Source organism: Ixodes scapularis, unplaced genomic scaffold (assembly GCF_016920785.2).
Source record: "Ixodes scapularis isolate PalLabHiFi unplaced genomic scaffold, ASM1692078v2 PGA_scaffold8__174_contigs__length_109621045, whole genome shotgun sequence".
Classification (NCBI taxonomy): domain Eukaryota; kingdom Metazoa; phylum Arthropoda; class Arachnida; order Ixodida; family Ixodidae; genus Ixodes; species Ixodes scapularis.
Genome location: NW_024609883.1, coordinates 94,465,932 through 94,479,246, shown reverse-complemented (window position 1 = coordinate 94,479,246; position 13,315 = coordinate 94,465,932).

Below are 13,315 nucleotides of genomic sequence, written 5' to 3'. Positions count from 1 at the left end.
CCCAGCGTTCGACTCTGCTGTTGCGCCGCCATCGACGCCCGCGACGCTCTACTGTTATCTTCTGCTTCCTTTTGTTTTGGGCACAGGTTCGCCCCATTAAACGTTTAGTTTCTTCAGTTGTTATCGCGTCATCAATTGTCACTCGTGATAATACCAAAATAAAAGTAACACGTTACAGATAGAAATAAAAAGTAGTGCACGTTGCTTTCGCACTACTTGCTTTTGGGCATGATAACGCATCACCACCTCAATGGCACGTTCACAGCCTTCAGTGCGAATAGAGCAGCGAAATGAGAAAATATATCATGCTGCCAAAGGTCCCTGAGTTACTGCGGTTTTCTTTATTCCTGGTGCTGACGCACCAATGAAATCATTGTTTCGAACTTACGTGCTTATACACGTAAGTTTAGTAAGGAACAGGACCTTATACCGAATATTTTTTTTCATAATTTGGGAAGATATATTTGGACGTGAAGGCGGCATCTCTCGTAATTTTTAGCAGGAAAGATATATTTTTTTAATTTTTATTTAAAATTACTTTCAAGACCCCAAGGGACATCATAGAGGGGAGTGCATGGTTGGTCAGTACAGTTCTAAATTTCGCGTTATCGGTGATGGTGACGATGTCATCGGGAAGGCCATTCCAGTCCACAATAGCTTCTGGTATGAGCGAATGTTGATGGGCTGCTGAAGTGGTCTTGGAACGGGCGATCTTGCATTAATGATCCACTCTTGCAGAAATGTAGCTGGGCGGGCTGAGGAGAGACTGTCGTAATGGGTCAGAATAGTACACTTTATGAAGAAGCAAAGACGGGAAATTCTGCGTCGAACGGAAAGGTCATGAAGAGTTAATTGAGATTTAATTGCAGTGGCACTAGAAAAGCGAGAGTAATCAGAAAGAATAAATCGAGCAGCACGATTTTGAACAGATTCGATTGCGTTGGTTAGAAAAGTCTGAAGGGGGCGCCAGATAGCTGAAGCATACTCTAGTTTAGGGCGAACAAGCGTGACGTAAAGAAGACGTTTGAGGTTAGAAGGAGCAGACTTGAAATTGCGACGATATAGCTAAGTGAACGCTTTGCAGAGGATCTTGTCTTGTCTACATGAACATTCCAGGACATATTAGTGGTTAGATGGACGCTAATATACTTGTACTGTGCAGCAGTCTGAAGAGTAATGCCGTTGAGTGTTAAAGAGTTTAAGGGCTGGGAGGAGGAACGTGTGAAGCAGAGGTGCATGCATTTGTTAATATTGAGAGACATTGGCCATGTGCGGCACCATTCAGCAATTTTGTTAATGTCGTTCTGGAGTGCAATATGGTCGTTTGGGTCTTTTATTAGTCTATAAACAACGCAGTCATCAGCGAAAAGACGAACAGAGGACGAGAGGTGAAGAGGGAGATCATTAATGTAGATTAAAAAGAGTAAGGGGCCAAGCACAGTTCCCTGTGGAACACCGGAAGAAACGGACGAAAGAGGAGGACCTGCTGTTCGCGAAAACGAATTGAGAGCGATGAGTAAGGAATGATTCAATCCATTAAAAAACAGGAGGGTCCATTGAAGAACAGCATTTTTAAGAATATGTTTCTTTTCGTTGAATTGGTGTGAGATGGACACGCGTTGACGTCGCTTGCCACGTCGGGTGGCGATTTTTCAAAAATACACCATGCTTTCTGCTTTCCCCATTTTCGTTTAACCTTAATTCCTCCAACTGCGACTTTGGCCTTTAAACCGACCGTGTTCTCTTTCTCTCTTCATCTATATTGTGACGAAGAAGACGGCGATACTGGGGCAGTGGCGTGCCTGACCACCACGCGCCACGCTCGGCGCGCACGGCCCGGCTTCCATAAAATCCTTTCTGTCTCATTGAGTGGACGCATCATTGTCATTTGCTGCCGGCCGCACATCTTCGTAACAATATATATATATATATATATATATATATATATATATATATATATATATATATATATATATATATATATATATATATATATATATGTCGTAAGCATATTTGCACATTTCACGACGACTCTTTTAAACCGGTTTTGATTTTGGTTAATTTGATTATGAATCACTTGTTTATTTTTTATTACGTGTAAAACCGACGAAATATATTTTTATCTCCGCAACTCCAACTTGCCCATCTCGGGGGTTCGCCATCAACGTTCCGAATGACATTTTTGTTGGTCAATGTCTTCGTACCGTTTACCCCTATTTGCCATTTTTATAAAAATGTAGAATATTTTTTTAAGTATGTTTATTTTACTATGTAGATTCTTCAATGAGTATCCAGATACTTAGCTCAGGCACTTTTTGCACGAGTAATTGTACTGTATCTTAGGTATATTTCTGAAGTAACATTGACAACCCTGGTTAAAACATTACAACGCTCAAACGATGAGACAAAGATTTTATGGTGAAGTTGCTATTAATTTTTCGACGAGTATAAAACTCCGATTACCGCTGTGGCGAGACATACGATTGATTCTATCTTACAAGTACAGGTACATTAAAAGTAATCTTGCGCGAAATATATTTTCATGACATACTTGCACGCACAATTTTCGAAATTGTCGTCGGTCATCTGAATATTGCCGTGCGGCGGGGTAAACAAGCAACGCTCAGCCACAGAATTCTAATGAATTCGTGTTTGTTTTTGCTCAGGGCAGGACTTTTATCATTTCGTCCTGCTTTCTTGCTCTCAACAGTGCCTTTTCATTCTCACCCCAAGCGCAAGCGCACGACGCTCGAAGGCTCTTCGCCAAATTTTTTAGATAGTCACGCACCCTAGATAAGGAGCTGCGCGGGACCTTGTCGAGTCAGTCTCGCTCTCGCTTGCTGTTACGCCGCCAATTCGCCGCCCGCTTTTCTGTTGCCTCGACACTTGTTCTTTCTTTTGTTTGGGAAAAGTTCGTCGATTAAACCTTTATTTTCAGTTCACTGTTCGTCCTCTCGTCCCATTCAATCGTGACAATATTATAGAGCGCCTCAAACCCACTCGCACCACCAGTCTCTAGTTGGTGACAGGGTAAGACTTCAAGGGAAGCACCTCCTCTTGTTTCCACTTTAGCAGAGCAAATGCTTGAGAGAAGGTTGCCTACTCTCCAGTGCTCGCTCTGCTAAAGTGGGTGGGTGTAGCTTCACATCATCTGTTAACCTGCGACTGACTATAGTTTTTGTCATCTTAACATTTTATCACGAATTGGTGGTCACGCGACGAGAAGTCTAAAGAGCAGCGGCGTAGACTTTCCATTTTCCCGGGGAGGGGGGGGGGGGGGGGGGGGTGCTGCGCGTTATTTTTTTCCCAGAACTGGAGATTGAAGCTAACGAAAACACGCTGGAATTCCATTTCCCATGTATTTTGTCAATAAAGGCTACGTGCGCGTTATTTTGTTTACATGCCGCTACTAGAAGCTCGTTACATGGCACGTATACAGCGTCTCGGTAAGGATCATGGCCCAGGCCCGGGAGAGGGAAGCTCTGCCCCCCCCCCCCCCCCCCCGGATTTTACCAGGGGGCACGAGCCCCGTTGCCCCCCCCCCCCCCCCCCCTTAGAGTCTACGCCTATGCTAAAGAGTATATATGGCAGCGGCAAGATTCATTGGGGGTGGGGGGGGAGGAGGGTAGAGGCGCTGTCACTGGGTTAATTCTGCTTATGATTGCTTGAGCGATAATAGAACACGTGCAAAAATATGACGAACGCAAAGATGGTGCGTCTGTGACGCTTTCTGATCGGTTCCATCAGCTCGTAACGTCCACTGCGTTTTCAAGGTGAAGCGAAGTATTTTGCAATATGTAACACTTCGCGCCTTGAGAAAACAAACAGTATAAAGTGAAGAACCGTATTTTAGTTTTCATAGACAAATAAACGCAAGACTCGATCAGGCCCCGCGTAGTAAGAAATTCAAACGCACACTGCGCAACGGACTTGGCGAAAATTCGCTGTCGGTGCCCTTTCGCGTATAGAGGTTTGGCACGCCCGCCAGATTACAGCTGCAATTGCTGACCTTTCCATTGTCTCGCCAAGATACCGAACCAGTGAACAGCCGGTGGCGTGCCTCCACAAAGGAAAAGGCTCGGGTGAAAAACACAATAGAATCTTGGCAATAAGCTGGCCTGTAGGGATGATAAAGTGACGCAACCGAATAAGAGGTAACAGAAATTAGAGGTCGCTTATGGCGGCTCCAACGCACAGCTGCCGCAAAGCGTCAATATATCGTGTGCAGTACAGCGATGAATTTAAAAGTTGGTGCCTCGGTTGGTACCGGTACGACGAAGATTCAAACCTGCAATGGCGGCCTATTTGTTATAAAAAAACAAAGACAAAGATAAGCGGAAATAGCTTGCTTGTGATAAGGATGTCGTGGTTTGTACCCGTGGTTTCTACGGAGGTGGCGCAGGATTACACTCCGCGAACTAAATAGTAAATATGACGACGGTGGCGCCCGTGTGCCCATAGCGTTTCTAGCCCCTATCGGCTACTCTACCGAGTGGTCGAGATCATATATGGTAACATGGGTAGCCTCTTGCGCAAGATTTAAAGCTCCATCGGCAACACGTAGGATGTATTTTTAGAATGTATACCTTAGATAAATAAAATTTAGCGTATGTACAAGAAGAAAAAAAAACAGACAGAGGCGGTAACGTCTTCTCTTTTTATAGTTTGCGGTATAATTGAGAATCCAGAGTTGAGTCATTGAACTTTAAGCATTGCGAAAACACAACATGGAAACAAATAAGACAAAACAACTTATATGAAAGGTTAAAACATAGCTGAAAAAGCTTGTTTCAATTTCCTACTCGACCTTCCGAGCTCACTCTTGCTTGCCAGCCATCCGCCATCTCAAGAAGTTCAAGTCCCGTGAATATCAATACGCGCAAACCCATTCTACGAAAAGACTCGAGGCGCTTAAGAACAGCCCAATTTCTCCAGCCAGTTACGCTACGCCGCCGCTGCCGCAATGCAGCGGGGGGGAACTTTAGTCTTTTTGCGCGTACCCGAACCTTGCTGGAACACCGCGCGCGTACAGCACGAGACAGTACGAGCTGTCTCGTGAACTGGCGCCTGCTTTTAGTGAACTACAGTTATGGTGGCGTCACACATTATTGGAACACTTAGTGAGATCGGTCTTTTCCGGCGGATTAACAGCTGAATGACTACGTTCTCCATCGAACACGTCGACCTTAGTTTCTAAATGTAGAATGGGAGTTCGAGACTTCTGTTTGCCGTTGTTTCTATGGATAGCTGTTCCTTTGGCTTTCACGTATCGGGATTTCGCAATGTTGAGTATATATCCGTTGGTCGAGAAAACAGCATGCTTAGTTTCTAAATCTAGAATGAGAGTTCGAGACTTTTGGTTGCCGTTGTTTCTGTTGATAGCTGTTCCTTTGGCTTTCACGTATCGGGATTTCGCAATGTCCAGTATATCCATTCTTCGAGAAAACAGCATTGCGTGTTTTTCTTCTTTTTTTTTTTTTATGACGCTAAGGAATGTTAGCTGTTTTTTTTCCTGCTTCTTTTTGATCGCGGTAAATTTCTCTGATCATTCCTCAGTCACGACGAAGGTTGCGAAAATCTGCCGCCTCTGCCTTCACAAGGTATAATGAACGGTCATGGATTGTGATCCTCTTCACTTCTGTCGTAAGGGCTTTATGCGGAATGGTAATCCTCGAACTTAAAAATTCATGGCCGCTTTGACATTTAGTCAAATTTAGGGGGCGGTTGAAGCGACTTAAACTACCACCTAAATCTGAAGCGGGGTACCAGTGTCACCATGACTACAACATGGTTTGTGTTTCAAACTACATGTACACAACTTCTGACATAATGTCGCGTCCAGGAGAAGGTACGGAGTAAAAATCGTGCACCGGTTTCCAGCCGTCAAACAGAAAACGAGCATAGGAAAAGAAGACGAGCTCTAACCAGGATTCTAAAAGTTACTTCAAAAATGTACCTAAAATAAAGTTACAGTTACTCATCCGAAAAGGTATCAATTAAGGTACGAACCCAGGCACTGCTCGCTTAAAGATGTACCTAGGGGAAGGTACATATACTTTCAAAGATACTTTATTTATTGTCTCCAAATTTGTCAGAATATAGATGAAGTCAAGCTTTTTATACAAAGAATACACTCAAAAACAAATTCGATAAATCTGCCTTATTGTTGTCAATGGGATGTCCACATCGGAGTTGAGTCCTCACGTGCCTTATCACCACGTTCCGATTGGTTCACTGAGGCCACAGCTTTCACTGTTTACTATGTCACGCCGAAACCGCCGAAACTCGTTGTTGACGTTCTTGCCCGCAGAGCCGGTGCTGACGTCGACGGGCCCAGATGTCGGTCGCATCAAGAAACGGATGAATCGAGTGCATATGCACTTGACCTTCGCGACGATAAGCAAAAGTGTTCAAGATTCCGCGCTTTTGTTTTGTTTGTTTGTTTGTTTGTTTGTTTGTTTCTTCAGTCGGAAGACAAATAAGCTTCTTTTTTTTTTCTTTCGTAACATTTTCAGTTTTCATAACTGCAAAATTTGAGTCCAATTTATTGAGTGGAAACTGTTTTATATACGCGATGTTACATTGCTTTACGATTGTAATTATAATTTGTTTTCAATTATGTTTTCTATTGCATGTATGGCAGAAGAGAGCCACCACCAGCACAAGATACAGGCAACAAAAATCGCGCACATCTCCTCCCTTGTATAGCTGCAAGAGGAGCTTCGAACACGCAGTGAAGTCGATTTTGGTTTGAAATGAAGGAAGCAGGTCGCTATTTTCTCTAAACGGAGTTTCGAAGCGATTAAACAAATTGGTGTCGCTAGAACGCCACCGCTAATCCACCGTTCGCTCGAAAGAAAAACGCCGCCATTTGCTAAAGTTGCATTCGATGAAGCATCATGGGCGAGACTTCGTTCGCTAAAACGTTGTTCGATCAAGTCAGTGCCTCTCAGGTCGTACTGAACTGAACGTTAATTACGGCACATAGTTGTGTGTTAATACTTCAAGATTTATAGTTTCTATCCGTTTTGACGAAGCAAATAAAAAAGCAACTCTAAAAAGTAACTTCACTTAGTTTCAAGTTACTGGAAAATCTGCCTAAGATTCATATACAGATACCGAGAAATAAAAGTACCTAGGTTCGGTCCTCAGGTACAACAAAGGTACCTCGATACCGATTGCCAGTTACTTGTACCTAGGTGCTTTACAACACCGGTTCTAACTTATATGGATTGTTTTCTTACGTCCTCTACTGTGGAATATGAGGTTGTAATCAAAGATAAAAGCAATCTCGGACTCAAATTTGTTTTTATCTAATGCGTCCCCCTGAAACATGTACACGTTTCATTTGCCGAAATAATAAAGTGCGCATCGCTGAACGCTCATTCTCCGCCCAGATGTAGCCTTGTAGCACTAGTATAGTCCAAACCATGACAAAGTTTGAGAGTTTTCTGTAATGTTAATCAGAAGATATAAGCTATTTTCTAAGTTTTTCAGTGGGAAAATGGCGGCCGACGGAGATATGGAATACGTGCAGCTGAATGGCTCCAGTTCCGGAAAACGGTCGAAAACGGGTGCTATCCTCCAAATAAAATGCAAACAAAAATCACTTTTATATTTTGATTGAGATAACGATCAGTTATCTCAATTAAATGATGTCAAATGTTCAGATGTCAAATATCAGATGTCAAAAATTTTGACATCTGATTCGGACAGCCTGGCATGCCTTTTGGCGGAGAATGAGCATTCGGAGATGCGAATTTTAATTTTAAAATAAAAAAAAAAGATGCCTTTTTTTGGGGGGAGAGGGGGGGGGAGTTTGTACGTAAACAACTGCTGTCGGCAGTGACTGAAACCAATAAATATAACGGTTCGGTTACGGTTACAGTTACGGGTTTTTTCTTGAAATCGGTGTCGTTTCTGTTTTTTAGGGTTTCGGTTTTTACAATATCGGTTGCCGCTTAGCCGCCCCTAAAATGCGTTTTATTTATTTTTTTCATTTCGATATTATTTTTAGTAAGCTGATTTCTTTTTGTCATTTAAGTTTGGCCGCCCGTTCCCTTCACGGAGAAGCCTTGGAAGCGTTTAATACAGGAAATCCGGTCTGTATTAGAGGAAGCAGAATCTGGTACTCTGCCATTTCAGCCTCTGAATGCTAATGTCTTTCCTAAACGACCCACTAAGTCAAGTTGTTTGTTTAAGAGCCTTACCGTAACGCCCATAAACGCTCATCTTACCACCGGGGTCCCAATTAAACCACTCTATTAGCGAGCAGACTATGGGTGCCTCATGCCTAAAATAAACATTTTGAAACGTCTAATGTACTGATGCTTTCATTAAATAAAATTTACAATAGCATTGATTCGAAGGAGATAATATCACTGAAAATTATTTACATTTTAACACGTGGGAATCAACCGTTTAAACTGAGTTCATTGAAATGAACTAATGTCACCTGGCCTACCGGGCGACCGCATTCGCTCCAATGATCACCGTCTTTCGACGAAACGTCGCGGTCGAGGCTTCGCTCACTGAAGTGTCGTTCACTCAAGTGAGTGCCTCCCCACCAGAGTATCTGGACTTTGCAGATGATCGAGTATTCCCCTTAAATGAACTATTTCAGAAAGAGAAAGGGAAGATTAAAAAAAAATTACAGGGCAGCAAATTGATGGTCGAGGCAAATTTGCAGAAACCACAGGGGGAATTATGGATGAATGCGATAGCTTTTAACATTGTACTTGCCGAATCTAGCGGGGAAACTGTATTGGTCCACAGGGCACTGCAGTTGCGACGGTTACGGTTACGGTTAGCATAGAATAAAAATACCTCTTTCATTGCGGATAGGGTTACCGAAAAGTTTTCATCATTAATGGTTTTCGGTTTGGTTACAGTTTCGTCACTGGGCTTTTTTTATTGCAGACGCTTTACACACGCGCTAGATTACAGCCGACTATGCCGACCTTCTCTTGTCTTAACGAGGTACCAAGCCATTCAAATGGGTGTTGACGAGTTTTCAAAAAGGCCAATGTTGGGGAGGAGGACACAATAGGTTCTAAAATGACAATAACCTGGTCTGCTATGGCAATGATGAAGTCAAGTAAACGGAAGAGGAGGAAAAAAATACCGAAGGTCGGTTATGGCGGCGTGCATGCACAGCTGTAGCAAACCTATTGACCTGAGCCTGCCTACCTCCGTGCCCCTAACAGAAAGAAACCATTGCACCTTGCATTACAATTATGCGCAATAGCAAATAAAATAAAAAAAACATTTTCATTACGATGGTTGATTACGAAACGAACCAAACCTTACCGAGTGACATATTACGGTGAATATGGGTATTACTCCACATATTGATGACGGTTAATCAGTGGTAAGATGCCAGCAATGTCTCTTTTTGTAGACGAACTAACCAGTAGTGAACCCAGATTACACTCCGCAAATGTGGCACTAAAATGCCGAAGTACGCGCCGGTGTACTCACAGCTTTGTTGACTCGATCGGCTCCTACCAATTGATTGTACACACTATTAAAAATGATGTTTCCCCGAATATTTTTCAGTAAACTAAATGGAGTGGTGAAACAAATTGTAGACTGGAATAGCAACGTTCGCCTCTATGAGATTTTGTGAGATAATCCGGTTGTTTAAATAAGTAACAGAGAGGGACGCCGATAAATCCTCATCAAAGGCGGAGGTAAAAAAATGAAGACTAAAAACGCAGGCATACGTCAGGAGCGGAGTTTCAAACATATATGCCTGCTTGACATTAAAAACAAACAATGTATATTTATGTTTTAAACGACATTAAAGGAACTGCGCAACGATATTTACTTGGAAATTGTTTTTTCACTTTACACGAGCTTAATGGCACCGGGGGCATCCGAGTTTACTCGCACGCACTGCCATCGCACGCAACGCCGTATTTGGGAAGTGAATGCTATATATCTATTTATTTTTTCTTGTTGGCAACGCCCGGAGCTTTGACCTGAAAAACAAAATATCTACTGTAAAGACACAATCTTGCCTTTGATGTAACATTCAGGGCGCGAAGGTGCTTTGGCGGTACATGTGACGGAAAAATGAAAGCTATGTGAGAACTTGAATGAATTGCGTTACCTTTGTGACTTTCATTCAATTTTTTGTGTTCCTTCTCTTTTGTTTTCAGGTACGTGCGAACTCTGCACATTCTTTCTCTTGTCTAGTCGAGAGAGGCATATGTGGCTGAGGTATGAAAGCGATAGTGGCCGGATAGTAAAATACGTAGACCACCAAAGGACAATGCCCGGAAAGTATTATCAAGACTCCCAAGGGTGCACTCTTCGGAAGCCGAAAGATTGGAACAACCCGTGATCAAAAATCTAAAGTGCGGGTTCGGTACATCGGCAGTATTCTCTCAAACATTTTTATCGAACACACACCTACCTCAAGTGAATGCTCGTGACAGACCGCACACTGATAACAAACGTCGGTTTTGTGACACTCGAGGTAAGCGAGAATATCGAGAAGAAATATTTATGCAAATTGCTAGGCAATTAAGGTTAGTATGTCAAACGTCCTAGCATCAAAAACGTTTACCGACACCCCGAGTTTCCTGACGCGAGACGTCTACGTTCACGGCGCTCTCCATCAGATAGTTTGACACGTACAATGTGTAAACCTGATAGTTGCTTCTAGAATGAAGCGTCACTACCGCTAATTGGGCCCATAAACCTCATCTCTCTCAGAGCGCAGAAGTGGCCAAGCTTCTCCTCGTGTGCCTCACTACTACTCGCCTACTCCTCTGTTCACATGACCTCCCCGTTAAGCAATCAGTGTCGAGCACCTAACTCCTCCTCGCCCACCCCTCAACCAATCAGTGTCGAGCCTCGCGGCCACGCTTTTATCTGGGCTTCGTAAAATGAACGTTTCACGTTAAAACTATATCAGAGCAATATATTTTGCCACACACATAAAAAAATCTACTGTATTAAAAAAAGCAACCTCGTGAATTATTCTTTCGCACTAAGCACAGAACAATTAAATTTGTCACACACCACCGTTCAATGGCTTCACACGCAGTTACATCTATTTTTTTATTTGGCAGATTCATATAAAAAAAGAAACTATTATACACAGTAGAACTTCGCAGAATAATGAATTTATGCATACTGTAGCTCTCAAGTTGAAATAAGCATCGCGATCAAAGAGACATCACAGCAAAACAAGGCGTTATGTTTATTCATCATTGACTTCACGTCATATTCATTGGCCATAATATACGTCACTGACATATGAACAAGCGCAGGGCGTGGCCCATTATTGTCTCTTTATTCTATGGCTTGTCCTCCGCCGTTCTCATCGGCCTCTTTAGCAATCTCAAGGCTTGGAGGGCGATAACAAAATACCTAAAAATTGCCAGGCCGTGCGTTTTTGTTTTTTTTTTAAGCTGTCAGTTACATGACAACTGTACCCAAAGTGCTCACGCTGCTCAATAAACACGTTTGATTACAGCAAACTGTTGCAGTGAAAACCATTTGGGCCCGGGATGAATAAGGTGGACCCACATGGTCGCCCATTTTTTTCCGTGGGAGGTGCCGACTCGTGGTGCATGAGGGGGCTTACCAGGTAGAGATAAGCGTGAGCCTCAGGGCATATGCATCAGGAAGTCCTAAGTGGACCGTATCAGACAAATTTCTCTTGCAGACAACAACACCTCCTTATCAGCCACGTATTCATTTGTATCTGCCAAACACCAAAGTACACGTCTGCCCACCTATCTGCTGATTGTCGGGAACAAAAACAAAGTACCGCTACTCTAAGATCGAATGTGTAAAGACGTGTTATCCTTCTCGCAAACTGCGTTCGCGCCAATGCTCCTGTTAAAGGTTTTTATTTAACATTTTACGACATGAAGTCACTAGCAAAAAAGGTTAAAGATCCTTATTCTGCCTTTTTCTTCAGTCTCAATTCGTGTTTAATGATTAAAACAAACAACTCAAATTCAATACCAGCAGCAAGAAGTGGAGATCTAGTTGATCAAACCTTAACAATACAAAAGTCGGAAACCAGACTCCGGTTCTAAACATTATGAATTCTTTCTTAACAATTTGAACACGATTACGAGGAAAAAAAACGCACGCGCACCGAACACGAGATAAATTGAACAAGTACTCAGTAGAATCTTTAGTTTCTTGGTTATGAAGCGATTCCCGGTTTAGCAGTGTACCAAAGCACCGTATCCAACCTCCACGAGAGCGCGTTCTTTTCTTATATTAGTTTGCGAACACTTTAGATTTATATTGTGATCTCAGCCAATAAACGATTTAAGAAGAAAAGCCCATAATCCAGTGATCTATTGAGTATTTCTCTGAACATCGGCATACATTTTCTGCCGAAACTACGCAAGGTAGAAAATTACGATTGGCGTCGTATCAGTAATTGCTAATGGGCCGTTGCAGTGAGATGCACTACGTAGCGTTTAGTATAATTTAGTAGTTTTATAAAACTTCAAGCAATAACTTTTGAGTTTGTTAAAACAAAAACATGTTTTTAATTAGAATCTTGCGTAGCATCATCGAAAACCACTAACTCATTACATATTCGAAATACTGGGAGAAATTGGGAAGCCTAGCTGGTGACGCGCAAAATGTATCCCACCGTCAACAGGCGCAAGGCTGGCGGAGCAAAAATGCGGATAACAAACAAAAAAAAAAAGAAACTGCGTATGTGTGTCGAATTTTCGCGCATTTTTAGAATCGGGAAAAACGTATATTATGCGGTACAAATATCCAGAGGCCAGAAAATAAATCCTTTCTTGACAAGGCAGCCGAAGGACTGCTGACACACTGGTCACCAGAAATAGAAAGATTAGGCTCTGTGTCTGTCAGCAGTCCTTCGGTTGCCTTGTCAAGAAGAGAGATTCATTTTCTAACCTCTCGATTCACTTGTTTTGAACGCGTGCCCTCAGTATGCCCTTTGGATGCGTCATTTTATTTCTGTGTTTATTAGTTCTGTGTTTTCAGGCGGACTTTCTTCGTTTTTGTTATCGACCGTGCTTGTATATATCGCACCGTTGCGTTTAATAAAATTTGGTGGCAAGTCAGCGCTCACTCTTTGTCTGCCTTCATCCGGTACGTCGTTTCAAACTCTGTTTTCATCTTCTGGAGATTGACTTAATCAGTGGCGATTATGCCCAGCACGTTTCGCATTTCAAGTAATTTTTTTATTAATTAAAGAGTTAAATATGCATAATACCTTATTAACACTTATTAACCCTGAATTAGATGTCCTAGCCCTTTCTATAAGCCATGATAGTTTTGAAGTGGTGTCTTTGAAAGG